The 17,345-nt window shown below is 32.0% G+C and overlaps 2 non-coding genes across 2 annotated transcripts; both read right to left on the bottom strand.

The window, feature by feature from the left end:
* Nucleotides 1-13,911: 13,911 nt before the first annotated feature.
* TRNAP-AGG (transfer RNA proline (anticodon AGG)) lies at nt 13,912-13,983 on the bottom strand. Its single transcript has one exon. It is a non-coding gene; the product is annotated as a tRNA-Pro (tRNA).
* Nucleotides 13,984-16,448: 2,465 nt separating this feature from the next.
* On the bottom strand, nt 16,449-16,520 carry TRNAP-AGG (transfer RNA proline (anticodon AGG)). The gene has a single exon. It is a non-coding gene; the product is annotated as a tRNA-Pro (tRNA).
* Nucleotides 16,521-17,345: the final 825 nt, after the last annotated feature.

Below are 17,345 nucleotides of genomic sequence, written 5' to 3'. Positions count from 1 at the left end.
GTTTAAATTCATCCCTCCCACTGCAAAAGAACTAAAAATACCTTCCTCAACCAGTCTCTCCAATTCCGGCCCGCCACACAGTAGGCGAACAAGCGCATCCACCGCCAAGACCTAGACTATCCTCAACCAATGAACTCGGCACCCCTACTAAGTCACCAAACGTAGTAAACCACTTGAGTTCACCTAAGGGGTGAGCAAAGGTGTCGGTTATCAAATGAATGGTTCTCTGGGTGACGGTACCTGTACCCGCCTGCCAAATTGAAACATAATGCGTAACTGACTGTTTCCTATTAAATACCACAATATGATAATGATTTTTTCCATAGTGCACTAATTCCAAGGAGAATATTTTTTCAAAACTGCCTTATTTCTTCTATTTGAAATGTCTGAATAACTACAACGTGTGCTTCTAAAGTACTTGTTTTTGTGCTGGTTATTTAGTGAAAAGTAATATTTCTTTAAAATTTGTGTTTTTCTTTCTCATTTATTTAAAATATGTTATAAAAACTTTCGCATTTCTTTTCAAATATATTTCTCTCAAAACTGATAATTTCGAGGAAATTAGGTCAGTTTTAAGAAAAAATAGAAGTGAAAAAAAAACATATGTTTTTAATAACCCTTTGTTTATTGAATGAACTGGCCTTATTTTTACCAAAACTGTAAACAGGTGTAATAACTTGTCAAACGTATGTTTATTAAGATATTTTTTTAAATTTAAAGTTACCGTAATAGAAAACTGTGATTCCTGAACACTTGCGTTTTTGGAAATGGTCAGATTTGGAATAAGACCTCCCAATATACTAACCCTCATAAATCAGGCATTGGAAACAGTTTTTTTATTGGACTGCGCATAATATATGTGTAGTAAGTATTACGGATTTCCGTGTTGTTTTGTCGTGCTTTTCTACGTAAACTATGCAATCAGTGCTTGAAGCAGTCTATGTCAACATCTTGTATCAGTCCGTGTTTTCCTTGCAATTGATTGGATATCTAAACGCTGCATATCTGAAAAACACTGTCACACCTATACCGTCTCACTAATTAGATTCTTACACGCCGGTTCAACGTTGGTATGGTAAAGCCGGAATTAAGCCTGGTTTACAAATACAAATGCAGTGGTAATAAGTCAAGTTTTTTCAGTGTTTCCAACTTAAGCGCCGCGTAATTTTTCATTTATTTTTTTTATTTTTTTATTTAGGAAACAAAAAGTGATTTATATATTTAGTATAAACAGCAATTATTTACAATATTAGACCAATAATGTTCCATTGATTCTAGTCGTTGATTCAATATTTGCACCTATACAATATATTTATAAATGACATAGAAATATAAAGAATAAACATTATATGGAATTATAAAATGTTGTAAAAACAATTAAAGACAGTTAGTAGTAATACCGTTTTCGAATGATTATAATAAAAACAATAAAATGAACAAAGATGATAGGATTATTTCACAAAATTAAAAATTAAGTTATCAGATTTGTAAGTTGCATTTTATATGTTTTCAAGTTACACTTGAAAATGTCTACATCTCTCGAGGCATTGTGAGTTTTACAGATACGTCATATTAAAGAGTTTTGCGCATATTTGGCTTTACAGTGTGGTGTTCTAAATAAGTCGTTCGATCTAGTATTGTGTTGAGGGCAACGAAATGCAATATTTTCTAGCAGATATGATGAATCAACAAGACTGTTTACGATTTTGTATAAGAATAGGGCATCAGAAATTTTGTAGGGTCAAACCGATGATCGCTAAAGCGACACGAAAGGTGTTTAATAAATTTGGATTGGATATTTTCAATACGATCAATGTATATTTGATATTGAGGATTTTAAATGACTGAGGCAAACTCGAGTGACCTTACATATGACATATATAGCAGAATTAGTAAATAATTAATATTAATTAGTAATTAATTAATATTTTCATTGGGTTTATAGCAAATGTCAAATGATACATGATACAGGTTAATCATTTAAAAGTTACCTTTCTTATGCAACTGTATATTAAATGGAACAAAAAATATTAAGTTGAGTCATTTATAATGCAACACCACGCACCAACAAACTCTATGATAATTTATTGTTTTAAAAGTGTGCAAATCCGCAGCGCGCCTAATTTATTTAGCGAGGATGTTAAAACATATCTACTAACTCAGTGAAACTTCAGGAAAGGTCTTTGTCACCTTTTAGAATGCTGTGCACGTGGTTCATAGATAGGAAGGAATGCCAATGTGATATAAAGAGATTTTAATTGAAAAGAGAAGCGCAAAAGCTGGGAGATCGTTACAGCCAAGCATTTGAACAGCAACTAGTCGTAAAAACGCCCCGTTATCAAGATGCGAATGTCACCTGTGCAGGCATGAGTATTGCTGATTTATTAAAATCATAATATAAACGGGTTTGCAGGCCGTTTCCTAACAAACTTTTAGTAAATTCATTATATTTATAGGAACACGTGTTCATGTACCTTATCCTGATAATACACAATGACGAAATGCGAAAATTTTTATAATTAATGAACTCATTTTCCGACATTTCCCCTATAACACTTTCGTGTTTTACTGAAAGTTTATTATGAAACCTACAGAAACCTACTTAATGAAACGTGGTTCTTCGCACTATTGTGACAGTCCAAATTGTTCATTTTCCAATGTTGAAGTAACAGTAAAAGTCAAAATATGGTTTTTTTTCAGTCTACCTAGTAGAATCGGACGCCCGCGTACCATGTTAGAGTAAAAGTAAACACATGTACTTATTAGCAGCCATTGTTTTCGTGTTTAGCTTCAGTTAAATTTATTGATGTGACCTCAACGAAGGGAGATGGAGGATGTAAGTAAAGAAGGAAGTGGATGGCTGAAGTTAACGTTGATGTGCTTCTAGGGGCCTTCAAAGACCATTTACTTTTTATGTCAAACAAGATTATGAGTTCTCCCAAGATGCACGTCTTTTAAACGAAGTCCTTTTGTTATAATAAATAAGATATTATTGATATACATGGGGACATTCAACAAAAACAAATCTTAATTCAAAATGTACAATATTCCACAGTCAAATTACTCTTAAACAAACCTAAATATAAACAAAGACATACATGATTTACCGAAATCACTGTTTTACAATTCTGTAAATTCATTATATGTTCACGCTTTGTGTATTGTGTCTTAAAATTGTGAGTCAGCACAAATCTCAATCTGAATATAGTAAAATAGTGGAACGTGTTCATAATTTTAACCTTACAGGCTTATTTGTTCGCTTTTGGGAATAGCTCATATAGAACTCATAGAAAGCGTTGTGTTTCCCCTTACTGTCATGGTGAGAAATATTATGTAAATGATGTTAGAAATAGAAAACTCCACGCTTTATATTCAAATCTAAAAGTTAACCGCAGAAAAAATATAATAAACACCTCAATGGAACCAAAGTTTCCAACCGCATTTTGAAAAATATTATGAATCTTTGTGAATTTTTTGTCTACTATTATTATTTCGGATACATTAATAAATTCCATTTATTTGGATTTTATTACAAAGCGGAAATAATCTGACCATCTGACAGAATATGCCAGAGGCCTGAGGGTTGAGAGTAACTGTAAACGATGGACTTATTATTCTCAGATATCATAGAATAATAATGATGTCATGAATTGACAATGAATTAACAATTGCAATCTAATTTTTAGAAGGAATATGTCATGTTTATGTGAAAATGATTTTTTTAACGACTTGATTTTCTCTGTACTTTTTATAGCCATTTTCTGGTAATATATCTGTTTTTTTTTATATACTACAAATACGTTTAACTATTTAAAATAATAATTTAATATAGATTACAGATCCTAAATTTAAAAATATAAGCAGATTGTTATTAAAAATCCGTTGACAAACATCTAACTTTTATGGAGGTTTTTTTTTAAATTTACAATATTTATGGCCCTTGCGATGGTTTTCCACAAAAACGGCCCTTCACAAATTATCCAATTTTATTTTGTTCTGTTATAAAGAAGGGTTTTTTTTCTATTTAATTAAAATCAAATTTAATAATATACTTATTAAGTTTTGCAAGTATTTTTTGGTTTAAAGAAAAGTGAATAAATGTGAATGGTGCAACAGCAATAAGTCACACCAAACAATTCATTGGTAGATTTGATTGTTTTAAGTTAGAAACTAAGTAAGTATGTAATGCAAAAGGTTTCACTCTCTGAAAATAAAATTCCCTTGAGGAATTCCTTTCAGGATGGCATACTTTGTAGAATTGTACGCAAGTAAATAGATTTATTTTTTCTTTTCACACCAGTGACAACTAACGAATAATTTACCAAAGAATTCTTCAAAATACATGCCGGGTTGTTTTGTGCTAAATCCTTGGTTTAGCTAAATGTATATAAAGCCAAGACTTCATATTTTGATCTCTATCCAGATAATTAAAACGTAACACTGGCCAAAATGATTAAAATAATTTATTTTTTTATTACAAGATAATACATTACAAAATGATTACAAAGTAATAATGTATTATTCCCAATGAGTTTATAAAACTCATTTCGGGAAAGACAACATTAGAAAGGACAAGGCAAATAAATAAAATACATTAAAATAAATACATTAAAATAAATACATTAAAATAAATAAACGCAGATGTTATTATGGATTACCAGAGAAAGATTGTGTTAGTCATTAATGAAACTGCTAAGGAAATATCTTTTAAGAGCTTTTGTCAATGTTTTTTTGTTCGTTGCCGTTAGTTTTAAATTACTAGGTAATGCGTTATATTGTTTATGTGCAATGTATTGTAAGGAGTTAATTCCAAATTTGGTCGTGTAAGTAGATGACGATAAATGTATTTGATTTTGTGATCGTGTTTTGTGCTGGTGTATGTCAGAATTAAATACTGGTTTAGTGTTGGTGTGTGAGGAGTGTTGAATTATTTGTAGAATGGCAGTTGTGATGTTATACTTTGGCAGGACTGTAAAAGGAAGTATTTGTGTCTGTGAGTATATATCTTTGACATGTGTATCCCATGGCAGATTATATATATTACGTAAGGCTCTATTTTGAATTACTTGTATTTCGGAACTTTTTTTTTTGGTAATGGATCCCCAGATACTAACTAGATAACTCAGGTGGGAGTGGATCATAGCATAATATGTTGCACGCAGTAAAGATATGGGGAAAATAATTTTATATGATGTAACGGAGTTCGGTAAGTAGCTGAGTTTACGAATGCCTAAGGTTACCACCCAGACGTCGTGAGTTCAATCCTTCTACTCGCTAAGTCCTCCTTCACTGCACAATCAACATCTTCCGCCTATAATGATGGTAAGAAGGTTTTTTCAAATATTCTCTGATTATTCGTAACCCGGAAATGTTTGTCTCAAAAAAACGTTAAAGGACAAGTGTCGGCTAAACCAAAGCTTAGCTATGAAATACGCCGACCCAAGTGGCTGAGTCTTGAAAATAAGTTTGACATATGAATTATTTCTATTGGGAAGACCACTTATTTAGCTAGAAAATATAAAAACTTAATGATATTTTCGTATGTTCTTATTACATTTGCTATATTTTTTATAACATTAGAGAATTCTCTGATTGTAAATAGCTACTTTGGGAAAATGACATAGTATAGATTTATATTTGAATATTTTCTGTTAAGATGGCAAAATTTACAAAAATATTATTATACAAAAAACAGGTAAGTTATTACGAAAATAGTTTCACCCGCCATTTCGCCCCTGGCATTCCGAGGGTTAACTCACTTAAAAAAAACAGTTAATATATTTATTTTCATGAATTATTGTGGACTTGAATTGAAAAGCTAGCCGATGCGTGATAGAGTTACAAAAACTGTTAGAAAACCCAATACCTCTCACGTTAAGTGTAAACCGTTTGACCTTCTTCGCACTTTTCTTCTCCTTTATTGTTTCCCCCATCTTCTACTTCTTGTTTCTTCTTCTTTTTGTTGTTCAAACAATACTCCTCGGTTCCTTCATCTAAAATCTAAACACCTACCTAATATCTATGTACGGACAACTTCGTTTGTGGCTGATCGCCAAAGTGTCATATTGGTTTATTTAGTTTTCCGGTGGATGAGTTTGTGTATTTAGGAGGTGTGAAAAGGCTGTTACGAGGGTGGAAAGACTGATTGCGATATTCAAACAAGAGTAAATGTCCAAAGTGGCGAAGCTAGCAGTCCACAATATGTGCTGATACCTACCCTGATGTATAGAAGTGAGGCATGGAACTGGCATAGAAATAATGAAAGTAGATTAAATGCTGTAGAAATGAGATCTTGCTTTTCAAATCTGTTCACCAAACAGGATTCATCAACTTTTTAATCGTAAATGCTGGCTTTCCAGGGATGGTAAGGAGAATATCTTCCAATCTAAGCTATACAGTGGCGAAGGCCTGGCCCCCAGAAGTCCGGAAACGAATATATTCATTGTTAAATTCGCTTAAAAAATTGTTTAATTGAGTAGTTTTGATATGTCCTAAAAAAATTAGGACATATTCCTCCAAACCGTAGTCATCGGCTACATTATACATACAATTGTTCCATGTCCATTGTAAATTTTCATGACAATTATCATGTAAATTGTACCTGTAATATCCTAGATATTGGTTCGAGAAATTACCCATATGTAGGTAATGTAGGACTTGATACTTAAATAATTACACAAGGTCAAAGCTCAGAATCGACCTAGCCCGTAATAATCCGTGCTAATTGATACCTACCACAAATAAAATCTTAAGTGTTTTGTTGATCTGTTGTTTTTATTTAAGGCGATGCACTACCTAGTAATGTAAAATCATGTGTTTTTGGTTTGAAAATTTGGTCTACTAGAAATTTTTCAAATGAAATACTGCGAGTAGAATACATCTTGGACTTTGAAATAATGGAGTATTTTTTAGATAAGTCTTTTTATAAGCCCAGAAAAAAATAATGTATAAGGCCTATGAAAACTGCTTTAAAGTTCAAAATCTCCTACTTACGAACCCATTTTCGGTTATGGTTTTACTGTATAATGTGGCAAATTAAGTTATTTTTAAAATGATCGGAAAATAATTAAATATTTATGCCTGAACATCCACAAAATAAAATAAAAGGCACTTTTTGGTTATGTTTTTTCTTGTATAAATATAAACAGGCGGATGGTGTTAAGCGGGAATTTAAACCTTATCGCCATCTACATAAGGGGTGTTATTGATAGCGGCTCGATTTAAAATATCACACGACGTAGTGCATCGCCTTAAAGAGTTTGTGAGACAAACCCGGAGTTAGAATAAATTGGCGTGACAGTACCATTTTAAACTGTAATTTTAATACCTTACTGTTTTTTTAAACTCTGCTTCCTAAAGGTATTCTTATTACCTGCTCATGTGTGTATAAAAATGTATTCTGTGTTCTGTTTCTTTAATTTTGTTCGATTTTGGCGTTTACTCTGTAATGAAGCTGTCAATGCTATCCAACCATGAGTGTTCTTTATTTTAACTTGGTGAGAAAATAAACACGTCTAGTTCAGTCAAAATTAAACATATTTCAGTAGGCATTCCATTGTCTAGCCTCCGAGTTGGGAGACACATAACGTTTTATAGCTATTTACTCATTTACCATTCAGATGTTGACTTCAAAAAGTGAAGAAGTCATCATCGAGTTTGTTTGTACAGTGAATACTAATTATCATCGAGCTTAACGAGTAAGCTTCCTAGTTACACTATCAAATACAAAACTGAAGACAAAAGGCACTGCATTCAATTCAGAATTTAAAAGAAATGTTTTTCTGGTATACATTAAATATCTTTTATTTAATAAATCTGAGAATATAACTTTCACAAACTGTCGATTTCGATGATTTATCCATTGTCATAAGTGTATGATTGGCAAGTAATAACTTCTTATATCATGATTTGGTGAAGATGAGAAACTGACCTTACCACCTTGTTTAAAAACGTGGGTAAGTTTGGGTAAATTTAAGGGTAAATTAGAAGATACCTAACAACAACAAAATTTGTAATGGATTTAACCACTTCTTTTCAAAACATGATGTTCAGTTTAGAGTACAACTACTTAATTGTACTCAAGAATGGTCGTAAGCATTATAATGTATAAAAAGTGTGTAAAAATTCATATGTTATTCATTCTAATAAAATACGAGTTTATTAAAATGGCTAAAGTCGACATCAGAAGTTTAATCCGCCAGCCTTCTGCGATTATTGTTGATTGCAAAAACTAATTATTTAGCCAAATTATTATAAGCAATAATTAGTGGCCTGAAATATCCATACAAGTTGAAAAGATCTCGCGAGTAAAAATAAATGCCGCCGACGGGAATTGAACCCGCACCTTCTGATATTCGGTCAGGTGCTCTGGATTACTGAGCTACGTCGGCTTATTTCCAACACGACAAATAATTTAAAATTTACTGGTACTTTTTTCACTTGTAAACAACCAACTTTATTTTGTAAGAAAGGCTTTGTTAGTGCTAAATTTCCCACTAGATGCGTCGAGACATATTATATCGACATTTGATGGTGAAATATTTTGACTTGTCAAATATTATTAGTTGTTTAATGATAAAGTAATGTTTATAAGACGATGTTTTTTATGCATAGCACAAAGGATAACAAACTATTATAAGCAATAATCTATTTATTATAATTTTTCGCGACTAATTATTGCTTATAATAATTTGTTATCCTTTGTGCTATGCATAAAAAATCTTGTCTTAAACATTCGTTTATCATTAAAAAAAAAGTATTTAGACGCCCAAATGAATCATCGTGTGGGTAAAAGATCTTGTCACGAAAACCTTTCGGAGTAAAATACCTTAAGCCAATTTAAACAGTCAAAAATATCATTCTTAATCCTGCATTGCAATATTATTGCAAGATTTAAAGTGAACTCCTCTAATAAAAATGATAAAATCTCTATAAAGTTGCAAATTAGACCAATTAGAAAACTGCTATATATTTCAAGTGCCAATATCTCAGTTCCACAACATGAACTCGTGATAGAATTACCGTTAATGTTTTGTAACTCGTGTAACTATGATAAATGATATTTAAAAACGATAAGCCTGACCAAACCACGTCATTATTGTTGATAAGACCTCAGAAAATAAAATATCGTTTATATATCTTCATACATATATACCCGGAAAGATTACTGTTTTTATTGTCGAAATAAGATTTTAAGAATTATTATCAACTGACAGATTCCTTGAGCTAGTATGTAGCTTCATAGCTTGTATAATAATAGTGTATATAGCTAGTCATAATAATGTAGAAATTTATTAATTTGGTATCAACATTTTCATAACTTTGGCAACACCAAACTACTTACATTGTCTTTGAAATGTATTCTTCACATTCAAATTTCTATATATATATTTTTTTTAAAGTTTTTATTCTACATAAAAGAAAATTACATTTTCACTTATTTAACTAGAAATAACTGATAAATTACCCATAGTCACATTATATTACAATATTATTCACTTTCAGTGTTTTGTTGATTGAGTATAAAAGTAAACAATTTTTTTTCAAATGTACCTACACTTTTTCATTTTTAATTTCATCTGGAAGGCAATTATATATGTCGCCCCCCTCGTAACCAATGGATTGCTTGCCATAGTGAGTATGTATGGTGTTTAAATGTATGTTATCGTGTTGCCGTGTAAAGTATGTATGTACTTGGCAGATTTTAATGAGTTCTGTATTTGTATGTATGAGTTTATTATTTTTCTGTAGACATGTATTAAATTCATATATTTTCTTTAATATTTAAAACTTTGTTTCCATAAATAATTTTTTTTATGGATGTTCTAGGTTTGAAGTAAAATAGCTTTTTGATTGCCTGTAGTCCATTTATATATGTTTCATATGCGTTTCCCCATATTTCAATAAAGTAGTTTAAATGTAAACGTAGGAGGCTATAATATAGACCTTTTTATTTGATAACAGATAAGATAACCGGCTAAATGCGCAAATTATATTAAATTATTAATAGTCGAGTTACATTTCGTTTCACAAACAATGGAAAACAAACATCACTCTTTTTCTTCAAGTTTTCAAAATTAATAATTTTGATCTGTAAATTAGATACCGTTATATTTTGATTTAAATAAATTACTATTTTGATACATAAATATCAGAAATACAGTATTAGGTACAGCATTTCCTTGTAATTACTCTTTGAAAAGAGTTAAATAATAATGATAATAAAGTTTTGACATGAAATTGTCTTATAATATGACGTAGAATAGTCTCTTTCGGAAAATATCACTATTTTCTAAACACCGTTTGAAGCAAAAATCTTTACTTGAAACATTGTGCATTTTAGGTAAGTTTTTAGATTTTTACGGCCAAAAGCATTTTTGTTGTTTGTTTTTGGGGTGTTATGCCGTGTTGCGCTAACTCCTTCTTTATCATCAGGGCAGATCCGGTAGAACCGGATCTGCCCTGATGATGGACACTGCAACGCTGTCCGAAACGTCGGCTAAAGAAGGAGTTAGCGCAACACGGCATAACACCCCAAAAACAAACAACAAAAATTGTGCATTTTATATTAATATCCATAGACATATGAATATTAGTAGACCTGCCCTAAGTGATTAAAAGCGTATTATCCCCACTCCCCATACCGGTTCCATTGGAGCCGGCTGTGCTCGCGTATGGCCTCAAGTGAAATTTGAAAACGTGACGTCATCATTCTTGTGCGAACTATGGTCGAGGCATCATCGGTTCATTTTACGAAATAACACGGCAAAATGTTGACTTGTACTATGAAAACTTGTAAAAATAGATGTGAAAAAGAGAATAAACCCAATTGTCGTATTACATTCCATATATAAGCATTATTTTACTTTATTTTAAGCATATTCACATCGTATAATGAATCAGTTGTTACTATCACATCGAGAAACGTCTGGACGCGAAACACAAAGCTGGTTGGTTGCTGGGAAGTAAATTATGAACATTTATAAAAGTGTCTTAACTAAATACTTAAACGAAATATTCTACTCGGAAAATAGAACCGAATTTTTTTGCCGAATTTGGACTTCGCAAATTTGTTCATAACGTGGCGAGTAATTTGCGCTCCCATGTAAAAATGTCTATTCATTCAAAAGCAGATTTTACTTTTAAGAAGTAAATGGTGATATTATAATGCGAGATGCCTATTTACTGTCAGATTGATTTATTGACGAATCACAGTCAGCTTCACTCCCTTCGTTCTTCAACAGTTGATTTTACCCCTCGCCATTATCTTCTCGTCTATTAATTCCTATGTCTGTGTTAATATCCAATTTCCCATCGTCGTCTCGGTCAATGCCGGCCCTGAAATTTTGGCGCCCTTTGTCAAAACCTGTAGACGCCTTGGTAGGTAAGCACTGTAATCGATAATATTCGGATGATTTGTATTTTCGTGTAGCGCCATTTTAATTTTAAAATTATCTCAAGGTCAATGTGTTATGGACTGTAAGGTGTTAGGTATTATCAGCGCCTTGGCAATTCGGCCAATGAGCGGACTGATTTCGGTGTTGCCATTTAAAACATTTTAAACGATTGCAGGGCCATCAATTTGTGTTTACTATTGGGGCCGTTCAAGTATTACGTAAGCAGATTTATTACAACTAGCAGTTAAAAACCCGCTCCGCGGGTTTTTTGTTGCTAGGCCCTGCGGGCGGCACTTGGTTGGGCTTCGCCCAGTTTAAGTGATACTAACAACAGTTACATTTAATAGGTAGATATTAGGTCATTCACAGAGAGAGGGTGAGTATATATTGTTAAAACACGGAACAGGAAGGCGTTTAGGCATAATAAGAATGACAGTTGTTCGGGTAAAACTTTACCTTTCCCGAATAATTGCCTAAATGGCTAAAGGTAAATTAATATAGGTAAATATTAGGAATCGCTGGACACGGAAAATAGGAAATATTTTTTAAATAATACCTTCTGATTTACCTTAATTACTATAAAAGGAATCGAACAGCATCTGGGAAAATTTTAATTTTACCTTTTTAATTTTTAATTACGTAAAATGAAAATTCGCTTTCGCTGTATGGGATGCAGCCTGAATAATTTCTGTTGATAACATTTTCTTTTGTCGGTATTCCTGAAATGAGCGGCTAGAGACAATTGAAAAGCGTAAATTAAAAAAATTATTCCGGCAAAATAGTGCCTACTTAGCACAAATGATTTTTTGACTATTATTTTATTTAACCTCACCTATAATAAAATAACCTAACCTATAATAATCCAGCCTAACCTATAATAATCCAGCCTAACCTATGTCCTAACCTAACCTAAAATAATCCAACCTAAGCTATATCCTATCCTAACCTATAATAATCTAACCTGACCTAAGCTTACCTCACCTATAATAATCCAACCTAACCTAACCTATATCCTAACCTAACCTATAATAATCCAATTTAGCCTAACCCAACCTAACCTAACCTATCCTAACCTAACCTAACCTATACAAATCCAACCTAACCTATAATAACCCAACCTAACCTAACCCATAATAACCCAAACTAACGTTACCTAACCTAACATAACCTGACTTATCCTAACCTATAATAATCCAACTTAATCTAACCTTATCTATAAACTAACTTGAACTATACTAATCCAACCTAATCTAACCTAACCTAGCATAACCCAACATAGCCTATCCTAACTTATAATAACCTTTTTTTAAATATTTCCTTACTTGTAAAAGAAACCAAAATACCAAAATAATATTTGCATAGAGTAAATTATGGTAAAATTATTTGAATTCGACCAATCAGAGGGCCCAGACCGTCCAGACGATCGCATAATAATATTATAGATGCCATTACAAAGTTTAAATAAACTTCCAGAAGAAATCTTTTTATAAAACGCTTGTTAATGGTCAAGTAATTTTGCATATTTAAATATTCGCGCCAGCCACTTTCGGTTCGTTCTTTCACCGCCAGAGGAGCGCTCTGTCGGCTATCTATTGACACGGTGCGTATCGGCCATGTTGAATGAACGCGTGCTTTTTTTGTCAAACGTCAAACGTAATCACGTAATTGTGGAAAATTTTCACTGTAATGTAATTAATCCAATGGATCATGAACTTTCTAAAACATATTTTCTTCGATATTATCCAAAAATTGTATGATCAGAAACGATATTTCTGAAGAAATATCGTATTATATGTGGCGATTCTATTTCAGTATGAAATCGAGTCTTAATCTTTAAAGTCTTATTTAAACACAATTTGAATTTGACCAATCACAGGGCCTACATCGTCCAGACGCTGGGACAATAATACTATTAGATTATTATTTACCCCCTCTTCCCCATTGTCACCAAAAGTGTTGCATGCTTACGTAAAAATTGGTACCTATATGCATTTTTCTGCTAATGTATTCTGTTTTTTAAGCGAGTACCTAAACGTATTAATTATTTGTGGGAATCCCCGAATATGCATTCGGTTTTCAAACATAGACAATGATGTGTGGGTTGCCAATGTGTAAAAAAAAAAAACTACTGCTGAGCAGTGCTGACGTAATCACTATCTCGCCCCCCCCACCCCCCCATGTCATCAAAAATAAGCAAAGCAAAGACCCCCTTGCCCCCCTATAGTGCTTACATAATACTTGAACGGCCCCATTATACAGTATTAGTGTAGACAATGGAATATCTTCCATGGTATTGCAATTTTGTATTATATAAATGTATCGTCATTAATATAGATATAATTATATTTGTTTATAGTGTAAAGTAATTTTTTCGTACAAGCTTAAACAAATAATATACCTAACAAGAAAACTAAATATAAATCTATACTGACGTGAATAGCTTGTACGTGTGTGCTAAACAATTTTTTTAGTACCTAGGTAATATCAAAAAAAAAAAAAACAGAAAAAAAATATTGGGCTCGTCCGGGATTTGAACCCGGGACCTCCCGCACCCTAAGCGGAAATCATACCCCTAGACCAACGAGCCAGGTACCTTTGCCGACAATATAAATAAACTGGTTCGAATCTTTTAACAAAAAAGTGTGCCAATTGTGAAAGTACCTGCTTACGCGTACGAAATGCTTGTCATTAATGAATATTGTTTATCTGGCGCACACGTAATCAAAAGGTGAACGTATACATGAACTAAGGTCACCTCTTACCATGCATCGTACCAGGTGACATCTTACGAAGCGAGGCAAAAACATTCCTAAGCGTAAAACTGGAGCGTAATTTCATCGTGGTAATCCACCTCTTTCGTAGAATAATGAATAACACAAGAAGTGCATTGTCGGCGTCTTTTGTGATCCAAATATTAGCACAATTTGAGCCTATATTTAAATGCAAAAATGTGAAATTTTAATGAGATGGATAAATACGATTTCAGGCGAGCGTAAGTGAGAAGTGTTTCTAATGACTTTATAAAACTTTTTAAAAGTGTGTTGAATTGTGATTGTGTTGATTTATCGTGGAACCATGTGGAACATTTGTTTCGGTTCAGATTTGTATGGAAGGAGCGTAATATTTTATATTCAATGACCTCTTGGTATTATTTTTGATCGATGAATTTCTAAATTCAGTGTTCCTATGTTTATTTGAATAATTGCGTTATTGGATTAAATAAACCAATCTTTTACAATTTTAAGTACCTAGAGAAATCATTCCACCCACAAACAGTTTTACTAATTATATCATAGATATTTATTATTAAATCGTCGGTTAAGACAACATTTTTTTAAATTTAATTAGTACATTAAAATATATTTTACAAATATTCAGTTTCCATTTATTTCATTATTCTATTTAATTTTTGCATCGTGTTCCTTCACATAATGAAGTATAAACAAACATGGACCCAATACTATTCCTTGCGGTTCACCACATTTCTATTAGGTTTGATAAAGCGTTGTTAGTTATTGTCATTTTAGTCTGTTATTTCTTCCTCTTTACCCATAGTTTGTTTTATTGGCATAGGTAGGTACTCTTTTCAATCATGTTTAACAATTTATCCTCAGGAAATCTAAGGAGTTTTTTTTATCCGGAGATTTGTACATACATTGGTAATTAAAGAGAACGCGAAACGAAGTATTTTGTGCTAATCACAATACAAAATTAAAAATATATTTTTTTTTTAAACAATAATTACTAGCCTGAAACACCTAAGAAAATTGAAAAATCTTCAGGCTGATAATTATTGCTTAAAAATAATATGTTATCTTTAAATATTGAAGACAATATTAGTGATTTTTAAACGAAAATCTGAAACAGAAAAATCAGAAAAGGAAACGGTCACATCTGGGACTCGAACCCAGGACCCTTGTCTTTCCGGGACAATGCTCTACCAACTGCGCTAATGGGACCCTATAGGGTCCCAGATGTGACCGTTTCCTTTTCTGATTTTTCTGTTTCAGATTTTCGTTTAAAAATCACTAATATTGTCTTCAATATTTAAATATTACAATTTGAGGTTTTACTCAATAAAAGTTATTCCGAAAAATAATAATATGTTATCCTTTGTGCAATGCATAAAAATGTTGTCTTTTAAAGATTAGTTTATCATAAATCAAAAATAATTATTGAAACGTGATATATGTACAGTGAGATGCAATAAATAAATAAATATATTTCTATGCTCTCTATTTCCATCCAAAAGCTGATAAATGAAACACCAGAATGACTGATTTACAATCTGGGTAATATAGGGTCGCTAGAAAAGTGTAAGGAAAGATGGCGATCGGTGTGTTGGAGTGACCAAGTACCACTTTCAACAGTCCAATCTCCACGCAGCACAGAACCGCGAGAAGTGGAGTAGTCTTGAAATTGGAGTAGGGGACACGATCCTCAGCAATCAGGTAATCAATCAAGAAGACAGATAATATGTAAATATTGGTAATATGGTTCTTACTTTTTTAGACTAAAATTGGTTATTTAAACATTTCTGATAAATACTCAAAGCAAAGATCAAACTTTAATAATTAAAAACACTCATTTAAGTTATGGTTTGATGAACACTAGGACTTGAATTTGCTTTGATATTAAAAATTAAATAAATATTCAAAAGTCGTAACAATTCAGACAAGCAATAAAGTAGGTTAAGTAAAAAAATATTTTATTTTACTTAATTAATTAATTTATAATTGTGTATTTCAAATGAGTATTTATTTTGTTAAAATTTTAGACAGATGTCGTAATTTTTTCAAGTGAAACGGTGCTCATTCGAAATGTTAATTTCTGTTCGTCTGCAAAATTGATAATGTTTGGAATTTGGTAAGGCATGATGAAGGCAAATGTTTTTCATAAAAAATATACTCTCAGGTTCACAAATCGTACAATTATAAAATACTGTGATTTTTCACAGGTCGCTGGTCACTTTGCCCTAATAAGGTAATAGTTTTGTTTCTAATTGAAATTTTAAAATGTCAATACTTATAATTAAACATAAAAAAATAATTTGGGCTCGTCCGGGATTTGAACCCGGGACCTCCCGCACCCTAAGCGGAAATCATACCCCTAGACCAACGAGCCGGTGATAAAGGAGGTGTTTAAATTCTTTAAATACCAATGTTTCACTCAAAAGATGATCTAAATATAAAAAGAAGTTACAAGAAATTAGAAACCCCGTAATATTGTTATTATGAAAACAAAATCAACTGTAGATCAAAGAAATTAGCTTTCTGGTAACATTTTACGATAATATAATCTCATTTGAGAAAGATTACAAAACTTTTGAGATTTTTCCGGTAGATGCCGCTAGTATAAAAAAATCGATTCTAATGTTAAATGTTTCGCTTCTTCCTAAATAGATGGCGGTAACGACACATGGCTTTATCGAAAACTTGAAATGTATATAAATTAAATATGTTATTTTTAATTCGTCATGAAAAATTCCAGGAAGCCAGAACTTAACTCCACAGTTTTAGCACAAATTAACAAAAAAATGTTTTTTTTTTCTGATTTGATGAAAATAGTTTTTTTTTATTCTATTAAAAAATAACAATCTATATCAGAGGTCCCAAAACTTTTTTGTTCCATAGACTACGTTCCGTTTTTTTTTATTAAGCTTCCTGATATTGATTTTTCAGACCTGAATTTCCTTAGATTTCAGAATCGGTTTGTATGTACGAGGCATTCTCGATTGCTCAGTATTAGATTCCCAACAATATTTTCAAAGAAGACACTAATTTCGTAATTTCCACAATATTTTTAAAAATGGGGGGAGGTGGCCAGGGAATTTAGAAATAATTAATTCCCCACAATATTGTCGTGTGACAAAACTTTCCCCAAAATATTTAAATATTTGAGATGTTCGCAGAATTTGACCTCTCCGTCAACATTACTGAAATTCCCTAG

Source organism: Hesperophylax consimilis, chromosome 10 (genome assembly GCF_061612785.1).
Source record: "Hesperophylax consimilis isolate HC1 chromosome 10, BYU_Hcon_1.0, whole genome shotgun sequence".
Classification (NCBI taxonomy): domain Eukaryota; kingdom Metazoa; phylum Arthropoda; class Insecta; order Trichoptera; family Limnephilidae; genus Hesperophylax; species Hesperophylax consimilis.
The sequence above is the reverse complement of the archived record's forward strand: the minus strand, read 5'-3'. Positions and strand labels throughout refer to the sequence as shown.